At 42.1% G+C, this 21,948-nt stretch overlaps 1 protein-coding gene across 2 annotated transcripts in view; it reads left to right on the top strand.

The window, feature by feature from the left end:
* Positions 1–21,948, top strand: part of ptprea (protein tyrosine phosphatase receptor type Ea) — a 52,728-nt gene that overhangs the window by 7,496 nt on the left and 23,284 nt on the right. For both annotated transcript variants that reach the window (XM_070926667.1, XM_070926666.1), the window contains exon 2: positions 18,081–18,315. The gene's annotated coding sequence lies outside the window, so the exon portion shown is untranslated. The remainder of the gene's footprint in view (positions 1–18,080; positions 18,316–21,948) is intronic.

Below are 21,948 nucleotides of genomic sequence, written 5' to 3'. Positions count from 1 at the left end.
CAACCATATCTGTCAGAAGCCAAACTTCAGCTGTCATTGTCTGCTAACAGAAAATGTGTTTGGTCTCTACTTCTAGCTTTGTTGTGTACTCTTAGTACTTATATCACAGCTTCACCTATGAAGGCTCGTCTGTAATTGGCTGCCATTACTGCTGTTTATCCATTCATTTTGTAGAGGGCAGATTTTTATGGCTGATGTTATGACACTATTTGATTAACGGGATATTCTGTTTTTATAATACTGATCAAAGACATTGTTCAATCCTCATGTCTCATAACTGAAAAGTGCCTTGGCATTTGATTAATAATATTATGCTCTTCAAACAAGTTATATGGCTGCTTCTGCCCCGTTTATAGTGTCATTGCATGAGATATTTCCCATCAGAAAACAAATAACCCCTAGTCATCAATAATAATCTTGAGTCTCGAGTAGATAATTTAATATGCCTGGTCCTCTTGGGGACATTGGATTGATTCCTCCATGTAAGAAAATACATGCCACACCATGACTTTGTCTCGGGAGATCTAATCTATAGTACTTATAGATGTGAAGCATTTTCACTTTGAAGCAGGGTGTTATGTATGAAAACAAGTCCACATACATACTTTCTTTCTATGCAGTATGTTGCTAATCATTGCAACATTTGGTCATACAATATGTTTTCCCACTGGGAAAGCACACTGTTGACAATAACACTCTTCTAAACACTGCCAAAGCCTTTCTTTGTGCGCAGCCAGAGACAATGGCAGATCCACACCATTCTCTTACAATGATGGGATATTTGTTTATCATAATTAGAGCCTGCTTTGATGCCAGAAGAGATTCAACCATGAAGAGCTATTTGGTGTTTTACAGAAGTGAGAAATAGTAATTGGATGACAATGCCATATATGTTGTGCTCATTATTTTCAGTTTCTATTATTCCAAAAAAAGTGTTTAAAAATACCCATCTGTAGTTTTAGCTTTCTCGCATTTCTTAGAGGGTGCATCAGCAGCTTATTTGTGTTTTCCTTAAATTTGTCTCTTCGTTGTTTTTTACTTGGAGGTTTTTGTGCACTTGTGGCAAGGTGATATTGTTTACTGTAAATGATGGTGGTCAGCGTCCTGGGGACACAAAATTTGGAGGTAAATCAGTTTAATCTAAGGCTGCAACCAGCACATTATTTTTGGATTGCATCCTCAATGAATGGATTAGTTGCTTTGTCTATAAAAACTCAGAAATGAACAAAAAATGCCCATTGCAGTTTCTTCTCTTCTCTTGTTTTATTCAAAATCAAAACCCGAAGATATTCAGTCTATAATGATTTAAAACAAAGAAACACAACATATCCTCAAATTGGAGAAGCTAGAAAATGACTCCAATGATTAGTCAATAATCAATATGGTTATATGTTATATTAATATTAATTTTCTATCGTTTGACTTATCGACAAACTAAGTACTCGTTTCAGCTCTCGTTTAAACCAATCTCCATTTAAGAAATCCAGGTTTTTAGAGTGGAAATCGTTAACAACAAAACACTGAGGCTTATGGAGTTGAACGACCTGTTGATGTGAAATTCATTTAGGCCGTAGTGTATCACACTAAAGCTCATACAGACAGTAGTAATATGTTTTAGTTTGAAAGTAGAACACATTGTATTTGTTTTACTGAGCTTGCTCTTCAGTCTGAAGAAAATCTGTTGACTTGGTGCAACAAATGGAAGCAAGACAAATGCATATAACTCAAATGAACTTTACATCATTAAAAAAGGCGTATCCTGTTCCGAATCCACAAAACTTGGATGTAAAGGAAGTGGTTGTGATTCACTCTGGAGCTGTTAATAACCTCTTTCATTGATGCACCTCAAGTCTTATAGACTATAGTGCTAGCTACATGTGGTGATGATAATTGAACAACATGTGCTAACAGCCTAGTTCCTCTTACATCCGCCCACTCGTCCTCCGGGCCTCCCTGCTTCATGGCACCTCGTACAGTGAGACAGTTGTTTGTCGGATACGGAGGAGCAGGGATCACAGGCAGCCATCGAGTGTTTTCTCTGGTTCTCCTGGAGAACTAAGACATGGAGGCAAAAGAGGTTAGAGGTCACGGTAATCTTAATAATGATGTGTCTCAGGGCTGAATATCACACAGTGCTTCTCTTTGTAGGCCCAGCCTAGTCAGTGGGTGGTTCTTCACACAAACGTCTATTTTGCTGCTGGTGAACTATGAATTATTCCAATCCTCGTCTTCCCCACTTTCACTCTCTCTGCATCTGGAGCTTAAACAGAAGACAAATATACATTATAGGATATGTATTTTTAACGCTGGGAATTTACGTCCCCTATGGGGCTCCTCCATGTGGTGCGTCTTTGCACAATGACTAATTTGTTATCCTGCTAGAAATTACATGGCCGCTTTAGAAAACAACCACACTGGAGGGCCTCATTTGTGTATCCGTGTTGTTTTTATTAATAAATCACACCCTTCTTCCTGCTCTGGTGACATGTCCTTGTGGTTTAAAGAACATATTCAAAGAAGTGAAATGCATTTTATTTGCCATCACCTGGTTATGATATGATATACTGCTATATCACTTGATGGGCATTGCTGCACAGAATGAGGTGTGTTGCGGATTGTACATATGGAATTTGTCTGTAATTAGCTCCACATTTCCTTGTTTACCTTTCTTGCAAGTGCAATCTCTCTGGGCTGTATCCATAGGCCTTTTATCCAAACTGGTGGGCAGCGGAGTGTGACACATGGCTGACATGAGAGAAATGAGAAAAATACACCCTCTGTTTGCTGCGGAGAGGGGCTCAACAAGGAGACAGGAAAGGATTTGATCATCAGATCTGTCCTCCCTGGAGAGGGAAAACGCCTTGCTCTCTGAACACGCTAAGACACTCCCTCATTTGCAGTCTTTTATGACTGCCTGGGATGAACTAGTGTAAGATGAGGAGGCAGACAGTAGATGCAAGGACTGCTGGCTTTGTTAGAAGTGCAGCTTGCTGGGATTTTGTCTCTAAACAGCGACCTGTTTTTTATTGCTGTGGTGTTTGTTTGCTGTGCTGTATTTGATTTGAGACAAATGGGGAGTCTGTTGTGTCCAAGCCAGCATTTCAAACCAAATCTGACACGTGGACACAGCGCGCTGAGCTATCAGTGATGCCTGTCCGACTTGGCTGAACTACAACAGGAAATAAATAAAAGGCTCTGTAAGGCTATCAATTCATTACTGAACTATCACATCCAGCAGCTGGGCCACAGCAGGGGAATAGTTAGCCGCTTAGTTAGCCAGAGAGATGCCTCCAGTCTCAAGGCAAAAACTCATTAGTGCAGACTAGTTGGAGTCCATTTTCATCATGTTCAGCTCGAGCTGCATGCTGGCTCTCATGTGTGGCTGCACCAGCGAGCAGTTGGTCCTTCAGCACTGTGCACTTTTGCCCTGAAAACAGCCAGAACTCCCGCGGCTCTGCTTGATTGTTTTCATTAGTCTGCTGGCGGTAGCTTGATACCACTAGCCATCCGTATGGTTGTCATTTTCCATGAGCTCCAAAAATATGGGAAGGTGAAGCAGAGGGTTGGTTTCATAGCATCCCCTCCCATGTTGTTACTATCATATCAGTGTGTGGAGTCTGATATAAAACCTACATGCCCCAGGCCACACATTTCACTCTGCATTCCTGTGCCTGTAATTGGTTATTGTCGAAATACGTAGGGGGGTTGGGTGTAAGCTGTGGAGGGGGAATGAAGAGAAAGAGGGAGAGAAAATGGGGGGTGGATGTATATTTCACTTCAAACTACAACCACAAGTACTACTGGGAAAGATGAAACACAGGGAGCTATGGTTGCTGGTGCCAAAACACATCCCCCATGATGAAGAGGAATTTTTAACACATCTTTCATTTGCATGTGTTCAATTAGGTCTCCTTCAGATGCTGCTGGGGAGCTTCTGGGATCTCCTCTCTGAAAGCACACAACGGTTGAAATCACATGGGTGGGCCAGCATGGTTACATTTGGGTTCTTAACTAATTTGTTTGGATTTATTATGTGGGGAGTGACGCGTGCAGTGACGTAGAGGAGAGGGACAGACATAAACTCTGTCACATATCTCACATAGCTGGTAAATCATAGTGCAAATTATTGCTGTTTTATGCCATTTATCAAGCAAAAATAAGCAATTTGAAGACATCATGCTGGACTTGTTGGCACATTTTCTGACATTTTACAGACTAAACACATCTGACTAGCTTAGCTGCGGTTTAGAATGCTAAACAGGACCTGATCGCTCTGTCAAAATGAGCACAGGTTCAGCTAAACTGCAGCTAAACTGGGAGTGTGAGCCGCCCAACGCAGGTATGAACCTCAACATCATGTAGCACACTGGGTGTAGGTGTGTCTGAAGGCTTCCCAGCATGCACTGGGGCAATGGAATTATCAATATTTTATCTGTGTTGCTGCGCTGTTACCGTCACCTTTCACAAGAATTAGTTTTCTTGATGCAACATTGATAATGAAGTCAGTTCTATCATTGCATCACAGTAAGCGAGGCCCTGCGTGCCCTCTGAGTTATCTGAAAGTCTTATCTTGACTGAACATGTTTTACTATTCATAGTCTACTTGCACAGGCTTGATAGTTGATCACTTCCATTAAGTAATATTGTCCTAAATATTTCCATCAAATGTTCCTATCATTCCACGTCTGCCCCTGTGTTTCCATTCAATCAAGTGTAGTATCAATAATCAGTATATACAGTACTGGCTTATTGGCTAGACTTAGTTCAGATACAATAAGTCAGAGATCTTTTATTTGATTTCTTGTGCAGGACTTTTGGTAATGCAACAACGAATTGGAGAAAGGCACCTCTTAATAGTCTATTTCAGTGCCATCTGTGGTTAGCGCAGTATCTCTTAAGGCTCTTGTTTATGTTTTGTCATTAAAATCAGTAGCTGTCTCCTTTGTGACTTAGAAATGTATTATTAAACAAGGCGTTCAAATCGTCGTTCTGGAACAGTAGGTGGGTTGATTAGCAGGAGCAGACTCTGCTTTTGACCTTTGGACGCTCACCAGATTTGAAATGATTTTCTGTCAGCACTCTGCAGTGTATAATGCCCTGAGAAGAAGAGCCTCTCCTGTTTTCAACAACAAAACAAAACAAAGGTTTGTTAACCATCTTAATTTGTGTATTCACACACGCATCTTAAAAATATGAGGGTTTCGGTACATTTATCGTAGAAAGATTGAAGATTTAATTGCAACATAAGGTTATTCCATCTGCTGATTTCAAACAGTAAAGTTCAGAATGAAACTAAATTGATTTGCCATTAGCTAAGTTATTGATGGTGCACGCAGCACTTTACTTCTGTCTGAAGGGACCCAGTGTATAAAAGTGTGTATGAATTGTTGTGAACAAAAGCAGGACTCTTAGTTGCAGTCTGCGAGTGCTGACTTTGCTGGTTGAAATTAGTCATTGATTGCTGGTTCTAACAGCTTTAGCTAATTAGGCTAACATTAACGTGTCATGTTGCTGTCTCTGGACTACTTTTTAATGTTTTAATGCTTTCTTAATGTTCTTAATTATGCATTTGATGGCTACATACATGATGTAATGTGTAAAGAGGTTAAGGTACATATCCCGAGCAAAGAAGTCAGCATCCTCACCAGCTGATTAAGACATGAAATAAACAGTTCTTGTATAACAGTGTAGAGCTAGTTAACCTGGTATCATAAGTATGATGAGACTGTTATTTTGCCCTAAAACAATACAACACCCTCCAGACTTTTTATGTATTGAGTTATCGTTCTCACCCGAGCCCCATGCACACAGCTTCAACATGTGGAGAAATCCGAAGTTTGACAGGCCTGCCGTGCCTAGTTAAGGTTGCTTAGCTATGATTGGACAATCGCAGCTTGAAAAAAGGGTTTAATTTAGCAAGTGTTCAAGTGGAATCCTGTTTGATTCCTCATATGTAATTTCCACAAGTGCAGTCCGTGGATTCATAATGTTGTTTGCTCTAATGACTAACAGTGATTCCACTCAATAAGGGCATGATGAGATTGTTGGCTTTGAAATGGCAGTCAATGGTGGCGCCTGTAGCACCGCCGTTTGTAATGGTTTATGCCTTGTCACCAAAGATGCATCTAATTAAGTTCATTAAAGCCAGCCCATATCAACCACTGTAATTGCTTTTGAATTTGTCCCTCTAAATTGATTCCCCTTAATATGTCTGGAATTGAATTAGACTGAGGTGTCTTCTAGACAATCACTTTGCTGAAGGGAGATGAAGAATAACAGGCTGCATCAGTCATCACTGTAGGTTACAATGCAGATGTATGTTCTGTATTAAAACATTATGTGAGATTTCACCAATTCATGCTGCCTGAGGAGTTTTTCTCCTTTTTGATAGGGTTATGGCAGAAGCTGGGGTGAATTGTAACAGCCTCTTTCTGAGTCACGTCAGCTGATTGGCAGCTACTCTGATGTCATTTGTTTTTGTGGGGCAAGGACAGGTCACGCTGGCTGTTCTGTATTCCCTCTCTCTCTCTTAGTTTCTCTCCCCTCCCCTCCGCCCCCTCAGTCTTCAGATTTTCCTGTCTTCACATCTTGTTTATAGTAACTCCCACTGATCTTCTCTCTCTACTTTGTCTTCCTGTGTCTTTCTTTTGAGTTTCTTTCTTCCTTTGAAATAACAATAACATGGGGTTTTTTTGTGAATGAAGGAATGCTAACGGAACTCAAGATATTAGAATATCTTCTATTTCTTTAATCTCTTAAAATGAATGTTAATGCCTGAAATAATACTTTTCCCTACAGTTCAGATTTCTGTTTGAAGCCATAACAAAGGAAAATGTGTACTGTTTATGTCAGAATAACCTTTTATAAGTCACTATATTAGATTTCCTTAAAAACTTGCTGAGACCAACATGCCAGTTCGTAGATTTCTGAGCTTTGGCTTGAAGTTGAAGCAAAATAAGTTGTGATAAAGCATTTCCGTTTTGTTATAAATGACACTGATACCAATGCAACACTAATCTCCTTTACATGGCACGATTTCCAAGGTCTATAAGACTGTCTTTTGTGGAGGGGGGGCTAATAAATTATGCATCAAAAGCACTACAGCGCTCACAATGGCCATAATGGAGAGGCTGCCATCACAAGATATGCGAAGATGCCCAGACAGTCGGGTGCCTTTTTTCTATCACAGTAAAGTGCTGCTTGTAACTCTGATGTATCCTGCAAAGATATATTGTGTTAATACTGAAACCATTTTTTACAAGTCTGTATTGCAATGAAACATCTTTTAAAAGTCATAGCCGAGAGGCCATATTGCCACTTTAACCCGTTTTACAACATTTAACTACACTTATAGGCTAATTGGAGTTGGTGAGGTCGTAATCTGACAAATCCAGTCGGATTCTGGGGGATTCTGGGGGATCTTGGGCCTCTCTATGGGCTTCCAGGCTTGCCGCTTGTCTAATCAGGCCTGACCCTATTAGAAATGAGTCCTCCTTTGTTACTGTGCGGTACTGTCAGTTCTGGGGGAACAAAAAGTGCCATTGTCTTTCTTTGCAGTGGGCTGGGATAGAAGTAATCTGTAGCTGTAGAGCTGCCTCAGGACTGCTATAATCCAGATTCAGTATTAATGACAGTCTAATCCGCACATTTTTGACCCTCTGGAGGCTGACATGGCATCTCTGTTGTTATTTGCTTGTGTAATGTCACTGATTCTAAAAATGAAGGGGGTTGCTTACGGCTTATGTCATGAGGGATGCAATATCCTGTTCAGATTTTGTCTGCTGTGTATGCCAAGATGCTGCACTTGTCTGATACCAGCACAGACAATGCAGAGCTGTCATGTTGCTGGATTTGTGGGATATATCCGTGGATTCACATTGAATTCAACCAGCTTTCCTGACGGCAAATGAGAATTGGGTTTTTTTTTGTGTATTTGTTTTCCATCCATTCCTGAAGATAATCGTGCTCTGAGACCAGTGTGGCTGACGAACACAATAATTGCATGCCTGTGTTGAGCACGCCAAAGGACCATGGGGGTGTGTTTGCTCACCCATGCATGACATGCAATGGGGGCCAATGACATGAATTGCAAAATGGTTGATCCTCTACTGCGTGCTCTCGGAAGGGGCTCTTTTGCTCTATGTTGAACACAAAGCGATGCAGAGGTAGACGAGTAGATGTGTGTGAAATCCATCACACAGCTGCTAGCTTGGCACAATGATCAGTAACCCCCCAACCCTCCTCCACCAGAACCCCTCCTATACTTTCTTATCTCCTCTCCTCAGAGCTGTGCACGTGGGCCTTTTGTTTACAGCTCTTTCCAATGACCCACACCAGTAATCCCCATAACAGGTAGCATGACTCTCTAACAAGCCCCCAATCTTTCATCCCTTTAGTGATGGCCAAGATTGATACTAGCTGGACTAGAGCTAGCACTCGGGCTGCGTCCACGCTCACAGTGTGAAAACGCTGTGTGTCCATGCTTTCTCAGTTGGTTTCATAAAGATGTCCTTCCACTCCTTCTTCATCCTTTTTTACTCAGCAAACAACAAAACTCTTCATCACAGCCGACATCTGTTAAGGAGTGGAACAGACAGTCTGGTTACTCTGCTGAGTCTTAAACCTCCGCTCTGTCTCCTGCTGCTCTCCATGGTAACTTATACTGTGTTTTGATACAGCATAACTAATGATTTAGCTTTCTCATTTACATGTTTTTTATTGTATCTGTTGTCAGAGGACTGAACGAGCATGTGATGTGTGATCGGCAGTGCTTGTCGGATCATCAAACAGCATCTTAAACTCCATCCCCCTCCGACACCGGCACTGGTAACTGTTTTTTGTAACTTTCCCAAATGTACAATCCGCCAAGCACACACACTTAATGCAGACTGGCCGCTAGGTGTGTGTAGGTGAGAGAGTGTGCAAGATTTTAACTTCTCTCTCAACTTTATTTTTTCTTTCTTCACCAAACTACCTCTCACTTTTCGTGTGTACAAACTGCACAAACCAATTTGTCCAAAGTATCTAAGCAGACGTCATCGCTTTCTCCACAAAAACGGTTTTGGCGGCTTTCAAAAAATTCAGGTTTTGTGAAAAGCTTGTGTTTGGGTGTGAAAGGCTGCAGCTTAGTGTGTCTTTAGCGGACTTAGTGTGAGCTTGGTCAACAGTAATGTGGAGAGTAAAAATATATAGGGTTACAGAACATCATTTGAGCAGAGCACAGTGATATTTACTGTAGCTCTAGTCTGCTTTAGAGACAAGGGTAAGAAGAGCATTGATGTTTCGGATCAGTGGGGGCTAACAACAAAATCCCAAAGTTCCTCAGTGTATATGATCATGATGACCTGTGATGTGGTAAATACTGTGAAATGTCATTAAATGACACTGTGGTTCACTTGAAGTACAGTATTTGACAGTTGTGACAGTTATATGTTTATTACAACAAGGGCAACATTTAATTTCTCTAACAGGAAAACCAGTGTTACGTGACTTTTCCAACCTTCTCAATAATCTACTTGTCTCTAAAAGCCCGGTACTGCACCAGAAATGAAAGTACACATTTAACGATAAACTATAAATAATGTACATCATCAGGACAAATAAATCAATGCCCTGGAAATAAATCTCACCTGTCGATGTTGCCTGTACTCGTATATCAGTTTCATGGGCTGAATTTATCACCACAATGTCACAGCAAAGCCTTTTAAAAATGTAACATTATCTTGAATCAGCAGTCTTGGGTTGTATATGAAGAAAATCAATGGTGTCGCAGCTCGAGTGCGACTTGCCATCCATCAGTCCGTTGGCTGACTGGAGCAGCTACTGCAGATAATGTGCTGAATGGCCAATTTCCTGTTACCTGTTAAAGATAGAGTACCACAGCAGGGCTTCTCTCCCAGCTCTCCCAGTGATGATTTCCCTGTGGGTCGCTGTAACTGCAAAGAAATAGATTAAAATGACACACCATGGTATTTGCATCTGTAATCTGAGCCCCTGGATAATTACATGAAGAAATCCTGTTTTTGATATTGTTTGAAGTTTAGCTGACAGTAACGCCATGCTCTGAAGTACAAGGCTGAATTCTCTCAGGCCTGAGATGTAATTCCATCGTAACTTTATTTTCTTAGAAATATCGAAATTGTGGTCGGTGCATCTCTCGCCAGCCCTGCCAATCTGAACCCTTTGCCCTCCAAGCTGCAGCCTGTGGCCTTCAGTATGTTTCATGTTACAAAGTATTTACGCAACTACTTCCTGGAAGGAGGGGGGGGGGGGTACAAGTTCCCCTTTATCTGATGACTAGATTACAGTATTTACTGGTGTGAACACAGCCCTGCCTGTAGATCAGCTGAAGTGATGCCTTTGAAGAGAAAGATACAAAGAGGTTTAAGGACCTTATTTCAGGCATAGCCGCTTACTGCTCCTGAGTGCAGTGGATGTTACCCTGTAAATCATCCATATCCTGTTGATTTTAAGTTTACAGGGCGTTCTTCCTATGAGCTCTAACTTCCTCTCGCAGGCATACTTTTTCAGGACAGTATGGTGGTGTCCAGCTGTAGTAGTGAGATCATAGTTCACTTGACTTTTGAGATGTGATAACTTTAAAATGAATGGGTAACAGTCCACAACACAGGACAGGCAAGCCACTATCAGTCACCTCACTACTGGCTGAGCAGAGCAGGCCATCTCCACTCTGACATGAATGTAAAAGAGGCTATCACTCATATTTTTATATTAACAATATAACAACCCACCGAAAAATTTTACCATCCTGCAGTTCCCCTCTTTTGCAGTCCACAACTTTACTGTTGTGGTTCACTCTTCCTGCTCTCATAGTGCTGTTTTCAGCCAAAAACATCTGATAGGAGAGGAGGCACACAGACCCAGTTAGCAACTAGCTGGTGAACATAGTAGAGCAGCTAGAGAGCCAAAGCTAAAAGCTAAAAGGAGAGTAAATATTCAAGTTGCAGTACATTCATCAGGTGGACACAAACACGACTTCAAATAAGTGCTACTGTTGCTTTGTATCTGCTGGATGTGTAAGTTGGCAATTGTTTGCCAATTTTGTCGTATCAACAAACACTAAACATTTATTCGCCAATAGATGAGAATTTCTTATCAGCAATGTAAGAAGTTCTCAACCTAATCTGCAGTCAATAAAAACATCAAAAGGACTGATAATGATTAGATTTAGTTTTGTCCCAGAGGGAGATTTGTTTTCACAGCCAGCACAACACACAGCAACACCAGATTCCATCAACATCAGGATCTACACTGATACACAGGTATATCCTCACACTAACATGTGGTGATGTTCTGGATTCTTGTGATAATATTTGAGTTGTTTTGCTTATAGAAGTTACAACGATTTCTTAGCTAAGCTTGCAGTGTAACTGTAAGGATGGCAACGTCAGATGAGCCGTCTGTCTGTATGTCTGTCTGGCCAACAGTGAAATATCTACTACTTGATGGATTGCAATATTTTGTGTATATTCGTCCAAAGTTTGAAATATAAAGAATGTGGTGATTCCCTAGACTTACCACTACAAAACACTTCATGACAGGATACCTAGAAAACAAATAACTGAATTCTGGTCAACTCAGCTGTAAAAAAATGTTTTGCCCAACTAGTATTAAGGAACTCAGAAAAGTTGTCTCTCCATATTTTATCCATTTATATTTTGCTCCCGTGTAATGCCTACAGACCTTTTTGCCACTGGTCCAAGTCAGCTGTGGTCTGTTTTTTTCCCCCAATATTTATTACAGAATGAGTCATTTTAGAAAACTAATGCTTGGCTCATGGGTGTGAGACACACCCACGATAAATGTTCTAGGTCAAGGCTCACAAATATGCTGTTTCATTGTGCCATTTCCTCCTCTAATCTGGCTTAATATGCCACACAACTGAGCCAACGTTGAGCAAACGATGACATCTGTGGCCAGAACTGTCACACTTGACAGGAAGACGGTGCACCCAGAGCTGCTCCAATTATGGCTTCAACTCTCTTCCCTCGCCTGTATCCTTTTGTCTTTTCTTTTTTTTTGTTGTGCGGGTTGGGGGGTGGTTGTGTCTGTCCTTTCGCTCTCTATCTCTACCCTCTCTCTTTCTAGTTCTCACAGTCCGGCTAATTTTATAGCCCCCCCCCCCTCCCGTGTTTGGCTGTAAACCACAGCTCACACACAGGATGTGATCTAAACTGTTTCTCTTCCTGCTTGTGGACAGAGAGTCATTTGAGACAGTTTCATAGTCACAACGTGACGTGAAAGAGGTCCTCTGACCAGTAGCCAAGGATGTTAGATTCACAGACAAGAGGGACAATGGGGTTGTTTTATGTTTTTATTATTCATACAGCTTACAGCAAGAGTGTATCCTCCAGAGCCAAGCTTAAAACAACTCCCATCGTTGATGTATGTGTTAATCATCTTATAGACAGTCTGACCTTTCTGTAGCCATGATCTGAGGCTGACAAAATAAACCCATTACTGAAAAAGAACATCGTTACGTATTACTTCACAGCTAGATTTGTGTTTTGATTTCTCACTCCGCTTCCTACTTTTGGCAGTTTTCTGTGAAAGAAGTGGAGGCGTTCATGGCTCTGTCTCTCTCTCCAACATGCAAACATCTTCATTCCCAGACAAGGTTGTGCAGACAGACAAGACATGTAGCCTTGGGCTGTAGCCAGATATATACACGGATAGCTTGAGAAATCCACAGGGCATTTTTTCCCTTTGTGTGGGTGTATATGTTTCTTACATGCCCATTAATGTCAGTCTATATGTGTGTTTGTGTCTGTGTGTGTGTATTAGAGAATGGTTTGTAACTGCCTATGTGTGGAGATGTGGTTGTTTCTCCCCCGTCTTGTCCTAGAATACCACTATTTCTCTGTCATGAATATTTACCATGTGGGGTTCATGGAGTTTAAGTGTTGCAGGGAATCTTCGGCTGGGGACTTGTTTAATCCTAAACCCGTTCTGTCTGAGCTGCTCCCAGGTGGCAGGGGGAGAATAAGCTTTGGGAAAGGATGTGAGAGGAGGAAGGGAAGAGTGGAGAAGTGTGTCGGATTGTGGGATGGAAGGCTGAATAATGTCTGTTTTTACATGCTGCACTTATAATGAACTGAGGATTTTTTAAGGCCTCTGGCCAGCTGTAAGTTATGTCTGGGTCTTGCGACAGAGAACTGGCTCAATGGGCTGTCCAGACTGATACACTTTTTTATTGTTAAAGCAAAATATTCCATAATCTAATGCAATCCCATGAAGCAGGTACGTCGGATTTTGGAATATATTGAAAAAGTGGTGAAATGCACATAGTTCCAATTCCCAAATGGGAATGTCAATAGTTTTGCAGGTATTTGGTCATAAAGCAAAGTATTGTACAAATTGACCTTTTACAGTTCATCCAGAGGGGGACACAAATGCCTGTAACATAGCTGGTGGCTCTTGAGAAAAAGTCAGGGGATCATCGAAGTAATGATGATACATTGTCTAGGAATCATCTGTATAAATTCATGAAAAATAACAAAAGTGAAAACTTTGACGTGCCGGTGGCTCTAGAATTCATCCTCTCATGAGTCATCATGAGTGTGTGTACCAAATTTCATGGCAATATATCCCATAGTTGCTGAGATATTTCAATCTGGGCAAAAGTGGTGGAGTGACCAACACACTGAGCTAAACCTGTAGCATGTCCAAAAAGAAATGAGAAATGCTAGAAGGAAAGGAGAGGGGAGGGTGTTGGCCAGCACTCAGTCTTCTATCATAACAATAAACAAGATAAAAGAGAATCTAATGATATTAACATGAAACTTGAAGCTCATGAGAGCTTATAAACATATATATATTTAAACCACCTGGGAGTCATTGCACCTGGCTTTAGCTGAAGTTTCTCACTTATATTCTTGGTGGACTTTGGACATTTCCTACATTGCAGAGGCTTATTCCATCACTCTATTAGTTATTGATCTGAGTGAGCCACAGGTGAGTATTAAATCAGGGTTCTCATTTAGCTACCCACTAAATGAATAACACTATTGATGTAGTCTGTCATATACACAGTCTGTCTGTAAATGATCTAGTCCTGCCTGGGCCCTTCAGGAAATTTCCCAGATATTTGATTATAACGGCAATTGCCAAGTTTAGAAGAGCTGCTATATGATATTATCACACTCACATCCTGCTTGCTTTGGCTCAGGGCCACTCAGTGGTGCTCAGCAGACCTGGAATGCCAAGATACACCGGTGTGTTTGGAAGTGAGGAGCCTCGGCTGACAAATATCACACTCCTTGTTGCCGTCTGTCCTCTCGCTCTGGAACATTAAGCTCGCAATGTGAGGACAGCTCATCAGGGACACAGCTCTATTCACATCTGATCATAGAGGCATAAAGTCCACACGCATGCATTTCTTTCCTGCAGTTAATTTCTGCTGCTGCAATTTTCATCTTGGGGCTGACTTTGTCCATTTCAGGTTTGCTTGTAAACACCATAAATCACAATGGGCCTCACCACTTCTCTCACTCTCCAACACTGACTTTGGAGAAGCAGGTGCTAGACTGCTGCTGCTGCTGCTCTATTCTAATTAAAGCCTTATCATTAAAAATTAAACAGCATCTTATTACTGTATATCTTGTTATTTTCCATTATGCAGCATGTAGAAAGTAGCCATGCTCTCATATTTTGTCTATTGCCGAAGAAAGAATCTCTCCAAATTAGTGGTTTCCAAACCTTTTTGTCCTGTTAAAACAGAGCACTGTTTAATTGCAGCCCCTCAACACATTTATTTGAATAATTGTGGTGTAAAAAATACACACATATATTTTGTCTGCTTTCCTGTGCTGTTAATCATCTCACAACCCCTGAGATTTATCTTGTGACCCACTGTGGAGGTCCTGAACTGTTTTATGACACACAGTGGCAGGTCAGAGAGGATTTCTGTAAACATAGAGTTGTGCTGGACTGATGCTGGGGCCCGATAGCAACTTAGCTGGCTCCTCAGTGGGTGAAGTGACATCTCTCTCTCTCTCTCTCTCTTTTTCTCTGGAAGTGGTGTGTGTGTGTGTGTGTGTGTGTGTGTGTGTGTGTGTGTGTGTGTGTGTGTGTGTGCGCGCGCGTGTGTGGCAGTTGGCCCTCAAAGCTTATCTCGATAAATGGATTTGTGTTGGTGCACTCGGAGATCTCAGTATGATGCTCTAATCTGATTGACCACAACCCTGGAGAGGTGGATGACTCAAAGAGCCAAGTGTGTGTCTGTGTGTGTGTGTGTGTGTGTGTGTGTGTGTGTGTGTGTGTGTGTGTGTGTGTGTGCACATAGGTGTATGAGGGGTCCATCTGTCTTTGAGCTGGAATTTGTCACCTTGGTTCTATGTATCTTCAGCTGAGCTTTGGGCCTTGTCAGGGGAAATAGCAGCTGTGTGAGAGTTCTGGTGAAACTATGTTTTTGAGTGTGCAGGTGTAAGATTTACAGCTGCAGATGTCCACATGTTGGACAATCCATTACACCCTCAGAAGAAGCACAGAGAGGTTATATAGAGAAAATACAACATTACATCTTTGAAGTTGCTACACACACACACACACACACACACACACACACACACATACAGACCTAGCATCTGGCCAGACAGAGAGCAGAGATCTGATACAGTGCCAGAGATGATTTGTCATTTCTCTGTGCTGCCTGTATGTGTTATGTTGCTGTGAATTTTGAATGTGGCGCAAACGTTCACCTCGTGTTATTCATGCTAATTTGAATGCATGAGTGTTTTTGCACTCCGTGTTTATTAGCCACAAACAGCTAGTGCTCTGACTACAGATATCAGTAGCTGTAAACAGGAAAACAGGAACCCTCTTTTTTCCTCTTGCCTCTGCACGTCACACAACTTTAAGATAAGCACAAATATGTATACCAGTATACCTGAGCACATTTTGGCTGCCAAGTCAAATGCAGTCATTTGTACGAATGGAAAATGAATCTTATGAGTAACACCCACACGCTTTGTGGTAATCAGTGTGAGGAAGTGATACACTGATAGCTGTAGATGGTCACCAAGGGCTGCCTTGTTCACCACATACTGTCACAGTAACAGTGCGCCTGCTTTCCCTCAAATAAACCCTGACATGAACACGATAACGATTGTGTTATTGTAGCTTAGAAAAGATAAGCAACTTAGTTGTTTTTTAATAACGATAAAGTATGTAAGAAAGGGCATTGAGGTGGGCGTTTGGCAGGTAATAAACACGTTATAATCCTAATATTTTCTTACCTTTTTTAAGTGTCCAGTACTCGCCAGCTGAGTGAGACAGTCGCTGCAGCAGCACTGCTCAGTCGATGCTGTGAGAGGGCACAGAGCAGACATAACTAGATTTTACACATACAAAACATATTCTGCATCCAGCCGCTTTCATGTGTTGCTGCATTTTCCTCTCATGTTGTTGAGCGTGATGCTCTAAATCTGATTGCATTACAGGGAGGTTCTTCTATTATTCAACAGTTTGCTTGATCTGATTCCACACTGTCAGACCTCGGATTATGTATTAATGAGCCTTGAGATGATATGTGATTTGAAATACTCCCTCACAGGACTTTCCAGGGAACTTAGGTGTGAATTTGAAACCATGTGTTACGCAGGATTAACGATATGATCTCTTTTTTGATATAGTCTCTGTTCCACTCTATCCTGCCTTCTGAGCACGAACTCTTTAGCTTGTGCTATTATTTGGCTGTCATGGAAATCCTCAAGCATGACACCTCATTTTCCAGGATGTCATAGAGCAAATGTTGACTGCCCGTTTTCATTGAGTTCCAGAGGGAAAAGGGGAAGGAGATGGGGGGGGGGGGTGTCCATTCATTTATCGTTACAGCCTAGAAAAAGAGAAACGGGGAGAGAGAGAGAACCCCCCTCCACAGACAAGACAAGACAAGAGCGTTGTCATAGCAACCACTCGGCATGCTCCCTGCCGCTGGCAGATGAAAACCTTGCATCTCCAAAATGTCAAAGTTGCAATGGCAGAGACTTGTGAGCGTGTAGTTTTGAGTTTTGGAGAAGGTTTCTTATTTTCAAGACTGTCATCGGCCCATTTAAGTTTTCGCCCAGAATCCTTCAGTTGAAGGTAAAACCGTACTTACGAGGTTTCCACACGAAAACGCTGCCTCCAGATTCTTTGGCTGCTCAGCGTTCCCAGGTAGATAAATTGTGCTCCTTGTCCCCTTTTTTTCTCACACTCCCCTCCTCCCACCCATACCCTCCTTTCAGGCCTCCCGTGGCTAATGGCAGGGATTATATATTAGTTGGCACCAACCTGCGATCTGTACCACAGCTTATGCACACTATGTACAAGTATTTTCTCATTCAGATAGACCAAAAAAAGCATTCAGTGACATATGTAACTCTCTCTCTCTGGGATCCAAATAAATATGTTGGTAACGAGACAGAAAGAGGCTTTATGTAAAACTCAGCTCTGAATCTGGGCTGATATACATGTTTTTGCAGCATATTTAAAAATCTGGGGAACAAAATTTTTGTAGTTTTTAAGTAATGTTCGCCTGGATACAAAGTGATGCACACTAGGACTTGGCTGCCAGATTAGAAAGACTAATTTGCATTATAGGCGCTCTGTAAAATGTTACCCCAAAAACTGAACTCATTTATCTCTCCTGACTAATTTACAAGTCTTTTCTTCACCATGGTTACATTTCGTGACCATCTGCATATCACCCTTGGGCACCTTCTAAGACTTTGTGCCATCTTCACCGTTCATTTGCTGATGAGATGTTCATACTTTCTTCTGAATTGCCCTCAAAGCTTAATGGCGTCATTATGCATGAAGGGTAACTCATAGAGGGTATATATACTGTTTCACAATGCTCTCAGGTCTGCTTATTACTTCACAGCCTCCTCCTTTGGGGGAGCTGTCCTCTACTCTTAAATGCACTCTCTTCTTGCTACACACCATTTCTTCTTAAGACAGGAACTGCAACACACCTTCCCCATCCTCCAGCTTCTCCTCCTCATGTGTCTCTCTGTCTTTGCAGTATTGTTAGTTGTCTAACATGCTCTCTGTCTGTCTCGTTCTCTGTTAAAATACAGGTGGTGAGCAGCATTCCTTTTAAGGCTGGCTGCTGCTTGGTGAGCCCATTGAAGTGAAGCTCTGAGTCTCTCCTCACTGGGCTGTGAGAGCAGACCTCACTCCCCCACCTCCAGCTTCTGTCCAACTTCTCACTGAAGACGACGGCCACAATGTGACTACTGGACTCTGTCAGAACCATGTGACCTGCTATTATGGATCTGAGAGTCAGCATACATTGAATCAACACTCATCCAGGTGATTTAGCACACTGCATACGTAACACTGCATCAATGTATTTAATGATTAACAGCTGCTGATATTTTTATTAGTTCACACTTGAGGTTAGCCTTTGGGGATCTTACTTGGACACATAACTAACCTTTGATTTGCACAGGGCTGTTTGTTTTCTTTGTATATTCACTGACTTTTTATCACAAGTTCCCAGCTTATTTGTGGCCAGTCAGTCACTTCCTCAATCTGCAGATTCATGGCTGTAGCTTGTTTTGTGTGTCAGCTGGTAAAAAAGATCAAGAAACAGGAAGTGGGACAGTAGTGTGAAACAGTAGTGAGAGCAGAGGACTGTGCAGCACAGTACAGTACAGCGTACAGTTGTGAAAACACCATTAACTTGACCATACACACTGCAGCTTATTCAAATCAATGTACATCTGATTAGGAGTCTGTGAACTAGAATTACTTTTTGCTTTGTACTTTGTGCTGATATTTGGAACCTGATTAAGTTTATTGTCTTGTTCTTGCCGGCATACTCAAAAAGGCTTTTTATATTTTTTCACTTGAGACTTTGAGCCTCAAATTGAGACTTAAGTGCCTTCGCTACTGTTGACATTTTAGAGGACGATTCTTTCCAAGGTTTTTTGCTCCTACAAGCATACTGTGACATTTAAGTGGCCAGCATAATTAAGACTGAAGACCTACAGATATCACTGTATTAGGCATGATGGGAAAAATAAAGCAGATAGAGATGGAAGTGAATCCATATCGAGATGGTTCTTTCTGAATTTGTAGTCTCTGCCATCCACTGAGGTCACTGGGGTTTTCCCAGATAGATGGTCTGCTTCTGTCAAATTATACATACACACACATGGTCTGTATATTTAACTACTGATTCAATTTCCTGTTATTACAACCCATGCTCGGTAGCTAATAGGAATTTCACTGAATTGATGTCATGATTAGAGACTTTATAACTGCTAAAGCCTCTCAACGTAAGTGCCTTTGACTTTTCCTCTATTCAACAATCCCCTTCATTGTTGTGCAATTCAAATATTTTAGTCCCCACCAAGCTGTAAGGACTTGTGGAGGTGTTTGAAAAAATAAGGACGAAGGGAACATACAGTAGACGGAGGAATGGAAAACAAAGGCCGAAGTCTAAGAAGGAAGGAAAGAGAAAGGAGAGGAGACTGTGTTTGTGTTGAAATGTGTGGCTAAGTCATTGTCTCTCCTACTATGTCTACATGTGTACGTATCTTATCCAGCGTTTTTGTCAGGAGTGTGTGGCAGTCCTGCTCCCATTTCCCCTCTGGAGCGGAGCGGTACAGGAAGGCTGGCTGGTTGGCTGGCTGCACAGGAAAGGAAACAGTCTCTATCAAACAGCAGATGGAGGACAGCATGTGCTTACACTGCAGAAACACACACACACACGCATGCAGTCCTACACACACAAGGAACTACGTGTAAATACGGTAGCTTTTATTAAGAGTGTGACCCAGATCGCACATCGCAAATGTCAGCTCTGGAGAATCTGTTTTCTTAGAGTTCTAGTTGAATGAGGAAGATAGAGGACACTTTGACGTTTCAAATGAACTTTTGAGATGTTTTCATAATAGTAAAGACATTTTCTTGCTGGAAGGTTGTTTTGCCCTCTCAACATTTCCCAAAGCCCCCCCCCCCTCCCGTGGTATTTGTACTCTACATAGTGCTGCAGTCCCCAGTAGCTCTTCAACCTTCACATTCCTGTTTACCTCTGAACAACAGACCTGGGTCAAAAAGTATCCACACAAAGGCTTTTGTTTTCAGAGAGCAGAGTGGGAACATCTACCAGCCACTGACAGATAAATGTTCAAATTCACCATGTAAGGTGTCAAAAAGACTTTTTCCAGTAAGCCCAATCTGTCATGTCCTTGGGGCAAAAACAGTCAAATATTTCGATTTAGCTCTACAGTTTAGTTTTCTGTCTCGTCTCGTAGGCACAGACATCAGCAGAGCTGAGACTTTGACCCTTTTGTTACCTCTGTGGCCTGCAGGTCAAACACATTTGTCTGTTGTTGAGATTTAGTGATAGCCAATATGTCATCACCTCCTGCCCCCTGCCTGGTGTGTATGTCCATGATTTCTGATGGCCTCTCATGCCCTAATGCCTCTGTCAAGTCCTGTTAGTGCAGGCCAGGTCTCTCCCTGCTTGCCGTCCTGTCTCGCAGAGCTTTTGTAAGCCGCGTGTGAGGACTGGATGTTGCACTTCCTTTTTCCAAGAGGGCAGCGAGTTCTTAAAGAGGCCTTCGACTTCGATCTCAATATGGTGTGTGCGTGTCCTTTCTCACTCGTATAACAAGCCTGCTTAGGAGGGAGGACAATGAGGCTCACTATGGTGCTCAAGGCCCCACTGAATGACTCATATTCCTATAGAATTCAGGCATAGACCAAACAACAGGGTTACACAATCTTAATCAACAAAGTGCTGCTCACAGTGTGCTCTGCAGGGGCTGTGATCCTGCAAAAGAGGATTGTGAAAAATGTGTTAGGTTGGGGTTTGGATAACGTAATAACTGTGCTTCCACTTCCAGTTTCTCCTAAAAGGCAGGCTACTGTTCATCACTCACCGCCCCTGTGAATTTGGACCATGCCGTGATTTTTCTACTTGTTTGTCAAACCTGTTGTTGCCAAGCGTGTGACGAGGGAGCATAAAGGGGCTGTTATTCTGGAAGATGAAGTGTGATACTGCGGTTTTGCTATGGCAACCAGAGGTGTTTGACAGTAAAAAACTCACTATTCATGCAGACGGTCTGGGACACAGTCCTCATATCCCTTTTTAAAGACTCACAGGAGGGTTTTATAGTCTGCGTCTGCATTGAGCAGACAGGTCTGCTCTATCTCTGCAGAGCAGCAGAGGCACGCTCCCCATCCTCGCAGCGTAGGCCGTTCATTTATCCCTTCTGGTCCCACGTCTCCTCTCCTCCTCCTTCTCTTTTCCTCCCCTCAGAATCAAGTGGCTTTTTGTTCTCCCGCAGCGGTGCTTATCACTTGTTTCTCCACCGCTGCCCTCCCCCCTCCTCCCCATCCTTCTCTCAGGGAATGAAAGGATATTTTTGGGGGATAGATCTTGCCTGTCCTGTGCAGATCCCAAAGGACTGTGGTTATCTCTGTCTCTCTGTGTCTGAAAATGGGGGTTCTATGCAAGATCCCCCCTTCTCTGTGTCCCTCTTTCTCTGAGGGGGTGTTTTTACGAGACCCAGGTCTGTTTAGCCCCAGCCTCTGCGTCAGCGCGGATGTTAAATAAATCTCATGTCAGTAGAAAAGCTTTGTGGATTGTCATCATTACAGGCACTGACACTGCTATTTATTCAAATTAATTTCAGTGAAGTAGGTTTCTTTGTCTCACAGGATTCCTCAATTGCCTGTTATTTCTATGCTTGAATAACATGACATAAAAATGAGCCATACATTCTCAGGGGAGACAGTCTGGTTGGTTGTAATGCGCTCTAAAATCAGGCTCCCAGACACCATCTGAGTCAGCTGTTGTGATTCTGCATTGAACAACATTTTAATCTGTTTAATCCTCTTTATTGACCATTAAAAGTTTCTAAAAAAGGACTCTGACAGATTTATGGTAAGTTAAAGAGGTGATTTACCCACAGTGTCATTTTTTTATTG

The sequence above is a fragment of the Enoplosus armatus genome, chromosome 20 (assembly GCF_043641665.1).
Source record: "Enoplosus armatus isolate fEnoArm2 chromosome 20, fEnoArm2.hap1, whole genome shotgun sequence".
Classification (NCBI taxonomy): Eukaryota; Metazoa; Chordata; class Actinopteri; order Centrarchiformes; family Enoplosidae; genus Enoplosus; species Enoplosus armatus.
Note: the sequence above shows the minus strand (reverse complement) of the source record. Positions and strands in the feature narration are given on the sequence as shown.